The sequence below is a fragment of the Xenia sp. Carnegie-2017 genome, unplaced genomic scaffold (assembly GCF_021976095.1).
Source record: "Xenia sp. Carnegie-2017 unplaced genomic scaffold, XeniaSp_v1 HiC_scaffold_4, whole genome shotgun sequence".
Taxonomy (NCBI): domain Eukaryota; kingdom Metazoa; phylum Cnidaria; class Anthozoa; order Malacalcyonacea; family Xeniidae; genus Xenia; species Xenia sp. Carnegie-2017.
The window spans coordinates 3,910,653-3,923,778 of NW_025813504.1; the positions used below are offsets into that span (position 1 = coordinate 3,910,653).

Genomic DNA, 13,126 nt, shown 5'->3' on the forward strand with positions numbered 1-13,126 from the left:
TAAGTTCAGTTAATGATGATGATGGACAATCGAGAAGTGTCTGTGGTATAATTCCTTCTTTCAAAATCAAAGATAACAGCAAATTATAACCAAATTAATTGATTCAAAGTTGGTTATCTTACTGCTAAAAAAGTTTATTTCCTTTCTCTGTCCCAAATTACTTTCTTTGTCCCATTAAATGTAGCTATCTTAAATATGCGTCATAATAACATTACACTGCTGGTACGCTTGGCAACAAAACTACTGCTAAAATCAAGAGATTAAATTATAACATTGTAAAGTCAATGAAGAATGAGGACGAATTTGCAAACATTTTTTGATATTCCTATATTTCAATTAAGCAACCAACCGCTGCTTCGACGTCATGTTAAATCACACCCTATAAAAACTAGCTACCTTAATACAAAATTCAAAGTCTTAAAGTTTATACTGTTCCATTGTAATGATGAATGATCTATTTATTGCTCCAAAACTTTTACAGCGCGGAACATAAAACCAGGATCGAGTTGAAGGATCAATTCATTGGCAGGACTAGTTCCTTTGACATTCCAAGGCTCCAGTGACAATTTCCCCTTGCCATTACTGTATAAGAACAGATCAGGTCCAACTTCGTTTGGATCTTTGTATTTTTTTAGCGCAAAAAAACCATTATTTGGCGTCCTTAATTCTCTCGGAGATAGATAAAACGAGCTTGAGCTCTATAAAAGATAATTGCTGTGCTCGTTCTTTGTACCATTTTCATCGAAATTTTTAAGTCACACAATTTTTCTTCCTTTTACAACTACACCTTTGAAAGTCCGGAGATTTTCTCAACTAATTTAATTGGTTTCCTGATTCTGACACATTTGTCAGAGGGGCAATTAAAGAGTACACATAAAACAACTTCCAACCTTTTTCGATGGTCTCAATAAGTTTTCGACTTAAGACACGTTGGGACTAAACATTTAAAACGAAATTCTACAATTTTTTGAGTTAAGATGTCAAAAAAGCGGTAGACCCCAAAACTTCATTCGACATTGAGGAGTAACACGTGTTTTTTACCGACTGTTCCTTCTTCGCGTTCCTCTCGCATTTACTTTTTTCGTTAACAAATAAATATCTTATAGTTAACTGCATGTACTTGTTAAAATTTAAGGATTCCTCTTTAATCATGAGCAAAACAACCAAACGTAGTAAATACCTTTGTATTAGAAACTACAAGATAAAATTATTAAAGTCATAATTTGTGTTTTCCATCACAGTTTGTCTAAGCTGTCAGTGCGAGTAAATGCTTTTAGTGGACTTAATATAAAACATATAATAAACAAAATTTTTTGCAAATCAACAACGAGAGCATTCCATAATTTTTGTTCATGTCAACTTTCTAAAATATTTTAATTGGACGTAGAAACTCGTACAAAACTCAGCCTCATCCAGTCGCATCCTGGAATGCAATTTAAATTTCTTAAATGATCTCGTTTATTCTTCTGACTATACCAAAATTTTAAGAGAATTTTATTCACAATATAAATATTTAAATGTAATAGTCACTTCTTACGATATTGATAACATCTGAACAAAAAGTGTTCTCATTACCACAGTAAGTCTATTTTTCCCTTTCACTTAAACATTTAGGTCATTGAAAAAAAGAGATAACTTCCAAAGCTGCATAACTGTGACGAGATAAATTTGTCTTGAGAACAGACTTTCAGTATTTTGAAAAAATCTCATTTCATTCATATGCGAAGGAGAGACTTAACATTTGAGAAGCTTTTTTTGGTAAGACTTGAAATTTCTTTATATAATTCTATTTAAGCCTTCAAGCTACCCATTCCTTTGCATGAATTTTGCCAACTATTTTGTTCAAAACTTAGAGGAACGGACTGTTGCTCTCCTTGCAACAAGCCCTCCACAGATATATGATTCCAATGCAAAACACAAACCATGCTATAAGTTCTTGTTTACCATATAATATCAATTACACGTTTACGGAAGTGTTATAATCATATTATATTCTAAGTATGTATAATATGCTCTAAGTGCGTTCGTATAGCTTAGGCACTCTCGAAATTGTTTAAAGAGCGTCTTAATAAGACGTATTCTTCTAGTTAGTAACCCACCCAACGCTCAAAAGTAAAAACTTAAGCACTGGGGAGAAGTGTATAGTTATACAAATTGTATTATTTATATTAAATAAATATGATTTATATTTAGCTCTGCTAACATGCATTGAGTCATCTACAACTGAAGTATCAAAATCTTAGCTTCAATAAATGTATTATTTACGCATAACGGATTATGGTTTATGGTTTTTGTATAGTTATACAAATTGTATTATTTATATTATATAAATATGATTTATATTTAGCTCTGCTAACATGCATTGAGTAATCTACAACTGAAGTATCAAAATCTAAGCTTCAATAAATTCATTTTTTACGCATAACGGATTATGGTTTATGATGTCTGTCCATGACTCCATGCACAAATAATAGTCACTGCATTGTACAATATACAAGGTAACATTTTATTTCAAGCAGCTTAATTATGCACATATGCAATATTTGAAGCATTTATAAAAGCAAAACTATATAATATACCTTTTTCTCTGCAAAATTTTGCCATCCTTTTCATCTAAACAGTACGTCTCTTCATTTTTGCAAACAGCAGGTTGTAGAAAAATGCCTCGTGCTATCTTGAGCTTTTGCAAACTTTATCCGTGCTTCAGCTAAGAAAAAGATTGCAAATTAAATTGCTACAGCAAGAATCCAGAGTATTAGTTTCATGGTAAGAAGAGGGTAAATTGCACGTATCTCATAGCAATAAATTATTGCACGTTAATAATAACAGCCCATGTTATGAAATTCAGATATCGAGATCTAGAATTATTTGCAGGTAGCTAACCAGCCACAACCTATATTGTATACATACTAATTTGCGTCTATGGATCGTCTCCATTTGGCGAGCAAATAAACACACATAAATTTATCATGTAAATGTTTTTATACTGTTGGCAATATACTAATTACTATTTTCCAAAGATCCAAAGGTGTAAATTCTTAATTAACAGCATTCTCTGCGTGGGAAAAATCAATACAGATCTATTATTATACAAAAAAACAGGTTCATCAATAAGTTAGTAAGCTCTTAACTTTTTTCTGTTAAAAATCTTTGGGTTTCGTTTGTTCGTAGGAAATTTAAATTTCTCTGAGGATTCAATAACATAATATAAATTTACAAATAATTTCCCAATAACCAACAAGCATCAACAAAAATTGATTTAAAATGGCGTTGTCATCTTAAACAAAGACGTTGGAAACGGCGTTATCATCTTAAACAAAGACGACTACAACAAAAATGGATGAAATCTTATCCGACAACTCAAAGTTCGTGCGCTTAAGTCAAGACCCCGTCAAATTGACCCTACAACGTAAAAACCAGGTAAAGACTCTCCTGAAAAACTTGAAAGCATCTAAATCGATTGATCAAAGAACATATGACGAACTCTACCCAACAGGTTCACGAATAGGTATTGTCTATGGACTACCCAAAGTACATAAAACCGACATACCACTAAGGCCTATCCTGTCATGTATAAATCATTACTCGTATAAGATAGCTAAATTTTTCATCCCCATTCTCACCCCAATCTCGTCCAATTCTTTCATGATCAAAGATTCCTTTTCTTTTATCCAGGAAATTTTATCCCAGAAAATCAAAACTGATAATGTTGTATTGGCCAGTTTTGACATCTCTTCACTCATTACTAACATCCCCGTTGATGAAACCATTGAAATAATTAGTAACCGTTTGTTCGCCCACCATAATTCTTTTCAAAGCCTCAGTCGCCCCAACTTTACTAATCTCTTAAACCTCGCAGTTAAGAATTGTCATTTTTTTCTTTAGCGGTCATCTATACCACCAAGTTGATGGCGTTGCCATGGGCAGCCCTTGGTACCCTTGTTCGCTAACATATTCCGGTCATTCCATGAAGAAATATGGCTCGAAAATTGTCCCTCTCACTTTAAGCCCTTGCTTTATAGAGGATACGCTGATGATTGTTTTCTCCTTTTTCGTACTGCTGGCCATGTGCAACCCTTTCTTACCTATTTAAACCACAAACACCCCAATATTAAGTTTACGAGTGAAATCGAACACAATGGAAAACTTCCATTTCTTGACATCACTATTCATCACTCTACGTTCACTGGTCTTTTTACTAATTTCCACAGCTTCATCCCACTAACATATAAACGCAGTTTAATATTATGTTTAGTTCATCGCTTCTTTAATATTTGCTCCACTTATGAATACTTCCATACTGAAATCGAAAAAGCACGCAGATTATTTATTTCCAATTCATTTTCCTATCACATATTTAATTACGGTGTAAAAATGTTTCTTGACAAAGTCTTTCAACCCAAACCACCTTTTATACCGTACCCAAGAAAATACTGTTTTCGGCCTTCCATTTACTGGTCTACACTCATCCCAAATCCGCACACAAATCAATCGCCTTTGTCGTGCCGCTTTCCCAAATAAGATTCTTCTTTCGATCCACCAAACGCCTCTCCAGCCTGTTTCCTTTCAAGGACAAATGCCCAAAACTCTGAAATCGAATGTTGTCTATTCTTTTAAGTTTCGATGCTGCTGCATCGTACGTGGGTCAAACCACCCGCCACCTACACACTCGAATTTCAGAGCATTTGGGCATCACCCTTCACTGCTAAACCTTCTAAACATCCCTGTCATTCCTTCATACTATCACACTTAAATCCACAGGACACACCGCCACCTTCGAGGATTTTAAAATACTTTCTTCATGCTCAAACTCACAAGAACTTCTTATTCACGAAAGCCTCTTAATCAACAAAATGAAACCATCTCTTAACGTCCAAGGAAACACCAATGTCCTTCAGTTGCTTTAATTTAATTTCGTCCGTCCTCATGTCTGTATACTTTGTGATTGTTTGTGTTTGTTTGTTTTTGTTTCTGTCCTGTTTCTACTTATCCCACGTCATACCATCTTATCCAATATTTACTAACACGTTCTCATCCCACCATGTAATTTAATATTATGTAAATAGCTATTATATATATATCCCTCTATACTTGTAATTTAATATTGTCTGATGATGTCTTGAGAGTCAAGACGAAACGTTACACTTTAAATAAATATTTCTTTCTATGCTTTAAACTCTTTTAAAAGCACTTTGCTGGGTTTTGATATTTATATTTAAAGTTCGCTTTCCGCCCGGTATATCCCTGGTCACAATTCTGATTTGAAAATGAAGAAACTCAAAATTAGTATGTCCCTTTTGAGATTTATATAATTGAACATTACATATCGTTTTAGCACTTGAAAATTTAGTGCTCTAAAATTACTATTTGTTACACACCATACGTATTTTATAATATGTCAGGTATTCCTTAAATAATAAATATCAATCAACGGTGCTTGTTTTTGTTTGTATAAATTTGCATTGGTAATAACATGAAAAAGTGTCTACTAGATTGATTTATGTGAAGTTAATGTAAATGTCGTGACAATACAAAGTAAAGATTATACCTTCAGATTCTCCATTCGCTTTAACTTTACCTATGAAACTGCAATGTAAAAAATATCAATCTGTAACATATCAGGTGCAAGACTAGAACGTTAAGGGTAGGGGAGGGAGGAACTGAATATTCATATATTCCATTAAAAAATTTAACATTGAATTTCATATATGAAATGGGATTTCATATATTAAATAGACAGGAGGGTTGTTCCAGGTGGGTATATCAACTTTCTAATGTAAGCCATTGTCTACAGTCTGTCAGTGCTGTACGTAATGCATTTTGCCGAGTCCCAGTTAATGTTGTGCGTTGTCTGTCGGTGATGTTCGGCAATGTGATTAGTTTTGTCTTGTTTCTTTGTAGCTCGTTTGTGCTCAGTAAGTCTTATGTTTAAGTTCCTGCCAGTTTCCCCAATATAGGAGGCGTGGCAGTCGGAGCAGTCTGTTTTGTAAACTGCATCTTTTCGTTCGTTGGGTTGTTCTTTGTCCTTGATGTTCACAGTTACTTGTCGTAACGTTGTGACTAGTTTATGTGCGACACGTATGTTGCATGGTCGTAAAATATGCGAGATAGTCTAAGACGTTCATTTGATGTACGTTATTGTTGCTGGTGTCGTTGAATTGTTGGTTTCGTTGGGTTTATTGTGATTGTAAGTGTTGCGTTTGATAAAGTCAGAGTTATAGTTGTTTTAATCAAAAACACGTTTGAAATTATTAAGCCATAATAAAAAGAAACTTCGTAGTCTTTTATAATAGCTTTTTTATACTCGTTAACAAACCAAATCAGTAAAGCCGAGATAAATATATAAATATTCACCACTCCCCCTACTGAACGTTCTAATTTCGTCCCTAAATCTAATGGATGCATTACTACATCAACTGCGATTTAAGGATCTATATAGTTAGTCATTTAAGGTGCAAGAGGTCCTTTTCAAAAAGGTCGATTTTTGTTTAATACAGTTTCTTTCATCTTGTTTTGAACATAATGCACTAAATCAAATAATTTGCATATACATTATCAGAGAACACGCATGCCGTCTTCAAATTTGATAAAATTAACTAATGTTGGTGGTCATAGCTCCAGCCTCGCATTCAACCTTTTGTCTTATTTAGCCATCTTTTTAACACTCGTGAATGAAAGTCCAGCGAGGGCACTTTTACTCAAGATTTCTTTGAAGGAGAATAAAGTTTTAGAACTACTGAAGTGCAAGAATAAGGATTCAGTCAGTAAGTTCAAGTGGAACTTCAGTGGTTTGTTAAAATTATTAAGCCAAAACGACAACTTAGTAAGTTTTAGTTGAGTCTTTAAAGAGAAACAAACTGCTAGCTGTAGAAACCACCAGGATGGCAGATATTCAATACACGAATGTTCTCTAATTGATAACCAAAATACCTTTTTCGTGTGGGGGATAACGGATTTGATAAAATCATGTGAAAAATATTTTCATACCATTCTTTTTCACAGATAAACTAAGGCAACTTCCTCCTTTATTACTGTTGTAGGACCACAATCGGTGTTTGCCTTCTTCAAAAATTACATTCGCAGGTTGAGACATAGCTGAAAAAAACTGAAAATTTTTGTAAACTTTTATTTTTTTATTTATATTTTTGTAAAATGTTTAAGAACAAAGTTTGCATTGTGTGTGGCAGACATATTTGAAATCTTGATTGTTATACCTTGCAAATAATTCAAAGTACAACAATATATCATCGAATATTTGATATATCATCGAAAATTGAACAATAACAAGGTTGTCGTTAACGCAAGTGTATTATAAACTTTAACCGGGACATGCGTGAAATTATATGCTTGATTTTACAGAAGTAAATTTTTGATATTTTGCGATACAGAACTAGCTTTGTTACTTGAGATGATAGTTTAATACCTTTTTTAGAACGGTCATGAATCAAATCGTAGGGATTTTTATCGTGAACGCGAAAAAATAAGATTTTAAAAATATACGCATCGACACGGTCGCTGATCTTTTGCCTTGGCGCACATAAGCAGTGAAATTTGAAGGGCTATTGCGGACAAAAAAATAAAGATCATGCTCTGAAATTTGGTGACAAACTAAATAACATGTTGATTAAAAACGGACATTTTAAAAATATTAAGTTCCATCGCTGGCAAGATGAATTTGTTTAGAAACTACTTGTCTCAGCTCCATATTCAAGTCGAATGTAAAGCCAGCTCCATATTTGTGAATGTGGAGGCACGAATGTGGAGCTGACTGGCTCGTCGTAGGAGGAATAAGCGTCTAGTTTGCCGTATTTTTTGTCTGTTTCATACTTCATCGTATTGTATGTACAGGAAATGAGTGAGTGTGTGGGTGTAAATTGCGTATTATCATTGTGGTTAGTCTAAATGTTCTTAATTCCCTTTTTTTTTGAGGTTGTGAATAAGTCGTTTGTAAGGTGCCTATAACTGTTGTGATCCAACTTTTGAATGTAAGCCGTTGTCTGCAGTAAGCGCTGTGGTAATGCATTTTGCCGAGTCACCGTCAATGTTGTGTTTTGTCATTCGGTGATGTTCGGTAATGTTATTGGTTTTATCTTGTTTCTCTGTTACTTGTTTGTGTTCTGTAAGTCTTATCATCAAGTTCCTGTCTGTCTCCCTGATGTAGGAGGTGTGATAGTCGGGGCAGTTTATCTTGTGTACTGCACCTTGTCAAATGTTTATTATCGTTCGTTTGGTTGTTCCTTGTCCTTGACGTTTGTTAGTGCTTGTCGTAACGTTGTAATTGGTTTATGAGAGACACGTGAGATAGTCTCAGATGTATCTTTGATATAAGGTATTGCTGTTATTGTCGTTGAGTTGTTTGTTTCGCTGGGATCATTGTCTTTCTAAATATAATTCATATAAAATGATATTTGTAATAGCAAAGCAACGAAAAAAAAGTGTAACAATAAAACAAACGTGCAAACAGTCGTAGAATATTAAAAGAGTCTGTCATTATAATCTTGGCTCGTCTTTGTTTCCATGAAAAGATACAAAAAATTTCGCTGCCATTGAATCTTTCCTCAATTTTATGTATGAATGTGTCAAATCATCAGCTTAAGTTCATCATTCATAGAATGATTACCATGAGGTTGGAATTTGGTATTCTTGAAAAACATAAGGAATCTAATCTTACCTTTCCTTACTTTCAACAACAGTGACAGATCTAGAGTACGTCAAAATAAATTACTGAAGCATATTTTGGCATATAATATGAAGCATACTCCGAATAAAAGATTCATGTTTTACTCAATACTTGAGAAAGAAACAAGAAATTTTATTTGAAAAGTAATATTTCGAATTTGTTACAAATTCATCATCAGACAATATTTACAAGCTAACAAATGCACATATAAGTAGAGCGTACTCTAAATCTGTCACTGTTGTTGACAGTAAGGAAAGATAAGATTAGATTCCTTATGTTATTTTAAGAATATCGAATTCGAACTTCATGGTAATCATTCTATGAATGAATTTTGATGAACTTAAACTGATGATGTGAACACACCCACTCATTTCCTGTACATACAATACGATGAAGTATGAACCAGACCAAAATACGGCAAACCAGACTCTGAAAATGATCACTGCTAAGGGCTAAGGTTATCAAAACACCAACAGACCTTCTCAGGACTCTACTAATCAGGACTATCTACATCTACGCGCTTGAAATTTTATATAACAATAACTCATGATCAATCGAATATGACTTTTTTCAAATGACATTCGTATTTTTGTGGATATCGGTTAATAACATTTGAAACAGGACTAAAGTTATCAAAATTAACAAACATGACTGTCATTCCGGTTTTCAGTTTTCTCATTCCTGATTTTTCCCATCCTGTATTCCATTTCCCATTGCCCATTCCTTTACAGATAGCCGAAAGAATTTTTGTAATTTTATGCTCTGATGAGCATCGAAACTTTGCATATCACCACCTAAAAGGCCGTTTGACTTACATGCAAACACTTTATACTTGCCGAATGTCGTCACAATATTTTCAGCATGTCTTCAAAATGCAACAGTAATTATAATATAATAACAAAAGCATGTACATGTTGAATGTACAAATAACTTGGATAAAACAATGATCATTGTTAGATGCTCACTACATGTAGATCATCCACGTTAATAAAATATTGAGAAAGACGGTTAATTGGTGTGTGGGCTGCCTGACACAGCAGAGGTCTCGTTTTAAAGATAAGATGGTTCTCTACAATTGACGGCTGACCCTTTCTCTTGTCGATAAATTTTGTGTTCAAATCATGTTCACAATACTTCTCATTATTTCCATTGACTAAAGTTTGTTGATAAATTATTTTGAAATTTCGTAAAACACCGGACCTCTTAATCAGTTACGTAGCCAGCCAGCAAATTTCATAGAATCTGTGTAAAATCTTTGAGGTCGTTTTGCGCAAATTATTTGAAAAGTTAACTGAAATCGACAATAAAGGTTATTTTACGAAGGGTGTTTTACGAAATTTCCAATAATTTATTAACAAACTTTGGTCAATCGAAATAATGACAAGTATTGTATACATTCTTTGAATTTGATGCCAAGTTATTTCTAATGTTGCCAACTACATTTTCAATTATGGAATATTCGATATGAACTTGTCAACTTGAGTTGATAAGTTGTGTACTTGAGTACTGAAGTTGTGAACTTGAGTACTGAAATTGTGTTCTTGAGTACTGAAGTTGTGAACTAAAGTTGCGAAGTACAGGAAAACACGAAAGGTCTTTGTACCCTGTAGACATTTGGCAATGAATCCGTTCAGTAAGCAAGGAAAGCTTTACCAATAGAAGTAAGAAATGAAATACTTGAAAGGTGGTTAAATAACGAGCGTTTGAGAAACATTTCGAAACAACTATACCTACCGTATAAGACTATATCAAATATAATAGATCTATGGGTAGACACTGGTTCTATTGCACCTCGCCAGAGCGAACGTGATGTTCGAACCGCGCGTACAGATGACGTTATTGCATACACTGAATAAAATTAATAAACCATCTATTTAGGCAACACCTAGAAAATAACAAAGTTTGCCTTCCAGCAAACATACGTAGAAGGTCATCCATTAGTAGAATTTTGAAAATGATCTTGGTTACTCTTACAAGATAATAAGTCAAATTCCTCGAGAGACCGAACGGCCGGACGTTATGAAGAAGTTAGAAGCTTACGTAGCAAATATTTCATTGATTGATTGCAACCGTATGCATTTCTTTGATGAGTCGCCGGTAGTTGCTACGAGTGGCAACAGACGTCGAGGGCACAGTATGCAGGGTACTCCTGCATTTAAAATACAACGATACTCTTCTAGTGCCACATTTACTGTAAATTTATTACATAATGTAAACGGCGTATCGCATTATAACACTCTTAGAGGGCCGTCAAACGGATTAGAATTGCTAAAGCTTTTCCTTGCTTACTGAACGGATTCATTGCCAAATGTTTAAAGGGTACAAAGACCTTTCGCGTTTGCTAGTACTTCGCAACTTTAGTTCACAACTTCAGTACTCAAGTACACAGCTTGTCAACTTACTTAGAAAGTAACTTGGCAACCGCCATTTGAAAAGTTAACTGAAATCGACAATAATCAGTTAGGTAGACAGCCAGCAAATTTCATAGAATCGCTGTGTAAAATCTTTGAGGTCATTTTGCGCAAATTATTTACTACCTAGTTCAAGCAAAAATTGGACAATTCAAATCACGCTTACGTACCTCTAAAAACAAAACGTACCAAAAAGTTCCGTGTTACAATCAGTGATTCCACTGGAAATCGTACTTGCCAGTCTAGCTTACGAATTACAAATAATCACCTAACATACATTCATGTCATTAAAACACAAATCTTTACGTTCAACTTCCGTAAGATGACAGGACATCGATGAAAGACAATGTGTCTTTATATTGAGGCTTGGTAGAGGCGTCAAAAAGTTTGTATTATCACTTTTATCGGACGCCGACAAAGATATTTCGTATTGTTTGTTTTATAGTATTATACAACAAAAATCTCGTCAGTTTATGGAACGTATATTTATATGACTAAAGACTTTTATCAAATAACAAAATTTTGCCGACATGCTTTTATTGCATTATAACAAATAATGAACATCATACAACTGGGTAATTTCAAATAACCAAATTTCTCGACGTGATTTCTTATTTGATAATTTCAAATAACCAACATAACTTTTACACACGTTGTAAGCCAAGTTACGTCACAACTGTATGAGCACCGCTGCCCCTAAATAGTTGCATGACATTCCAAATAACTTGATAAAACATTGATTATCGAACAATTTCAACGTGAAATATAAACTACAACTGATCAAAATTTCATTTGACAATACTTAAAAGAATACAAAATGTAAACAAAGTTTTCTGCTTCATATTATAGATATATTTTCTATGATATTTTATATCATGACAGCGATAATCTTTTTACAAGCTAACAGATGCACATATAAGTAGAGCGTACTCTAAATCCGTAAGAGTTGTAAGGTAGGATTAGATTCCTTATGTTTTTTTAAAAACCAAATTGCAACCTTATGGTAATCATTCTATGAATGAGTTTTGATGAACTTAAACTGATCATGTGAAACATTCGTCCATAAAATTGAGAAAAGATTCAATCGCAGCGAAATTTTGTATTGTTTCATGGAAACAAGGCAGAGCCAAGATTATAATGACAGACTCTTATTCTACGACTGTTTGCACTTTTGTTTTATTGTTACTTATTTTTTATTGCTTTGCTACTACAAATATCATTTTATATGAATTATATTTAGAAAGACAATGATCCCAGGAAACGAACAACTCAAAGACAACAACAGCAATAACTTATATCAAAGGTACGTCTGAGACTATCTCGCGTATCTTACGTCCATACAACACACGTGTCTCTCTTAAACCAATTACAACGTTACGACAAGCACTAACAAACGTCAAGGACAAAGAACAACCAAACGAACGATAATAAACTTCTGGCAAGGTGCAGTTTAGCTCCGACTGCCACACCTCCTATATTGGGGAGACAGACAGGAACTTGATCACAAGACTTCCTGAACACAAACGACTAACAAAGAAACAAGATAAACCAATAACATTGGCGAACATCACCGACTGACAAAACACAACATTGACCACTGTCAACGCATTACTACACCACTGACTACAGACAACGACTTACGCTCAAAAGATGGATCACAACAATTACCAGCACCTTACAAACGACTTCTTCCCAATCTCAAAAAAATGGGAACTATTCGCATTTAGACTAAAGCTGACCACAATGACAATACGCAATTGACAACCACACACCTAATTTCCTGTACATACAATACGATAAAGTATGAACCAGACAAAAATACGGCAAACCAGACGTTTACTCCTCACTTGACTCTGAAAATGACCACTGCTCAGGGCTAAGAATTACAAAACACCAACAGACCTTATCAGGACTCTACTAACCGGGGTCATTTACATGTACGCACTTGAAATGTTACATAGCAATAACACATGATCAATCGATTATGACTTTTTTCAAATGACATTCGTACTTTTGTGGATATTGGTTGATAACA

At 34.1% G+C, this 13,126-nt stretch overlaps 1 long non-coding RNA gene across 1 annotated transcript; it reads right to left on the reverse strand.

The window, feature by feature from the left end:
* Positions 1-302: 302 nt before the first annotated feature.
* LOC124455485 lies at positions 303-11,450 on the reverse strand. Its single transcript, XR_006951864.1, has 5 exons — positions 11,262-11,450; positions 6,988-7,105; positions 5,549-5,586; positions 2,580-2,707; positions 303-698 (listed from the first exon to the last, which is right to left on the reverse strand). It is a non-coding gene; the product is annotated as an uncharacterized LOC124455485 (long non-coding RNA).
* Positions 11,451-13,126: the final 1,676 nt, after the last annotated feature.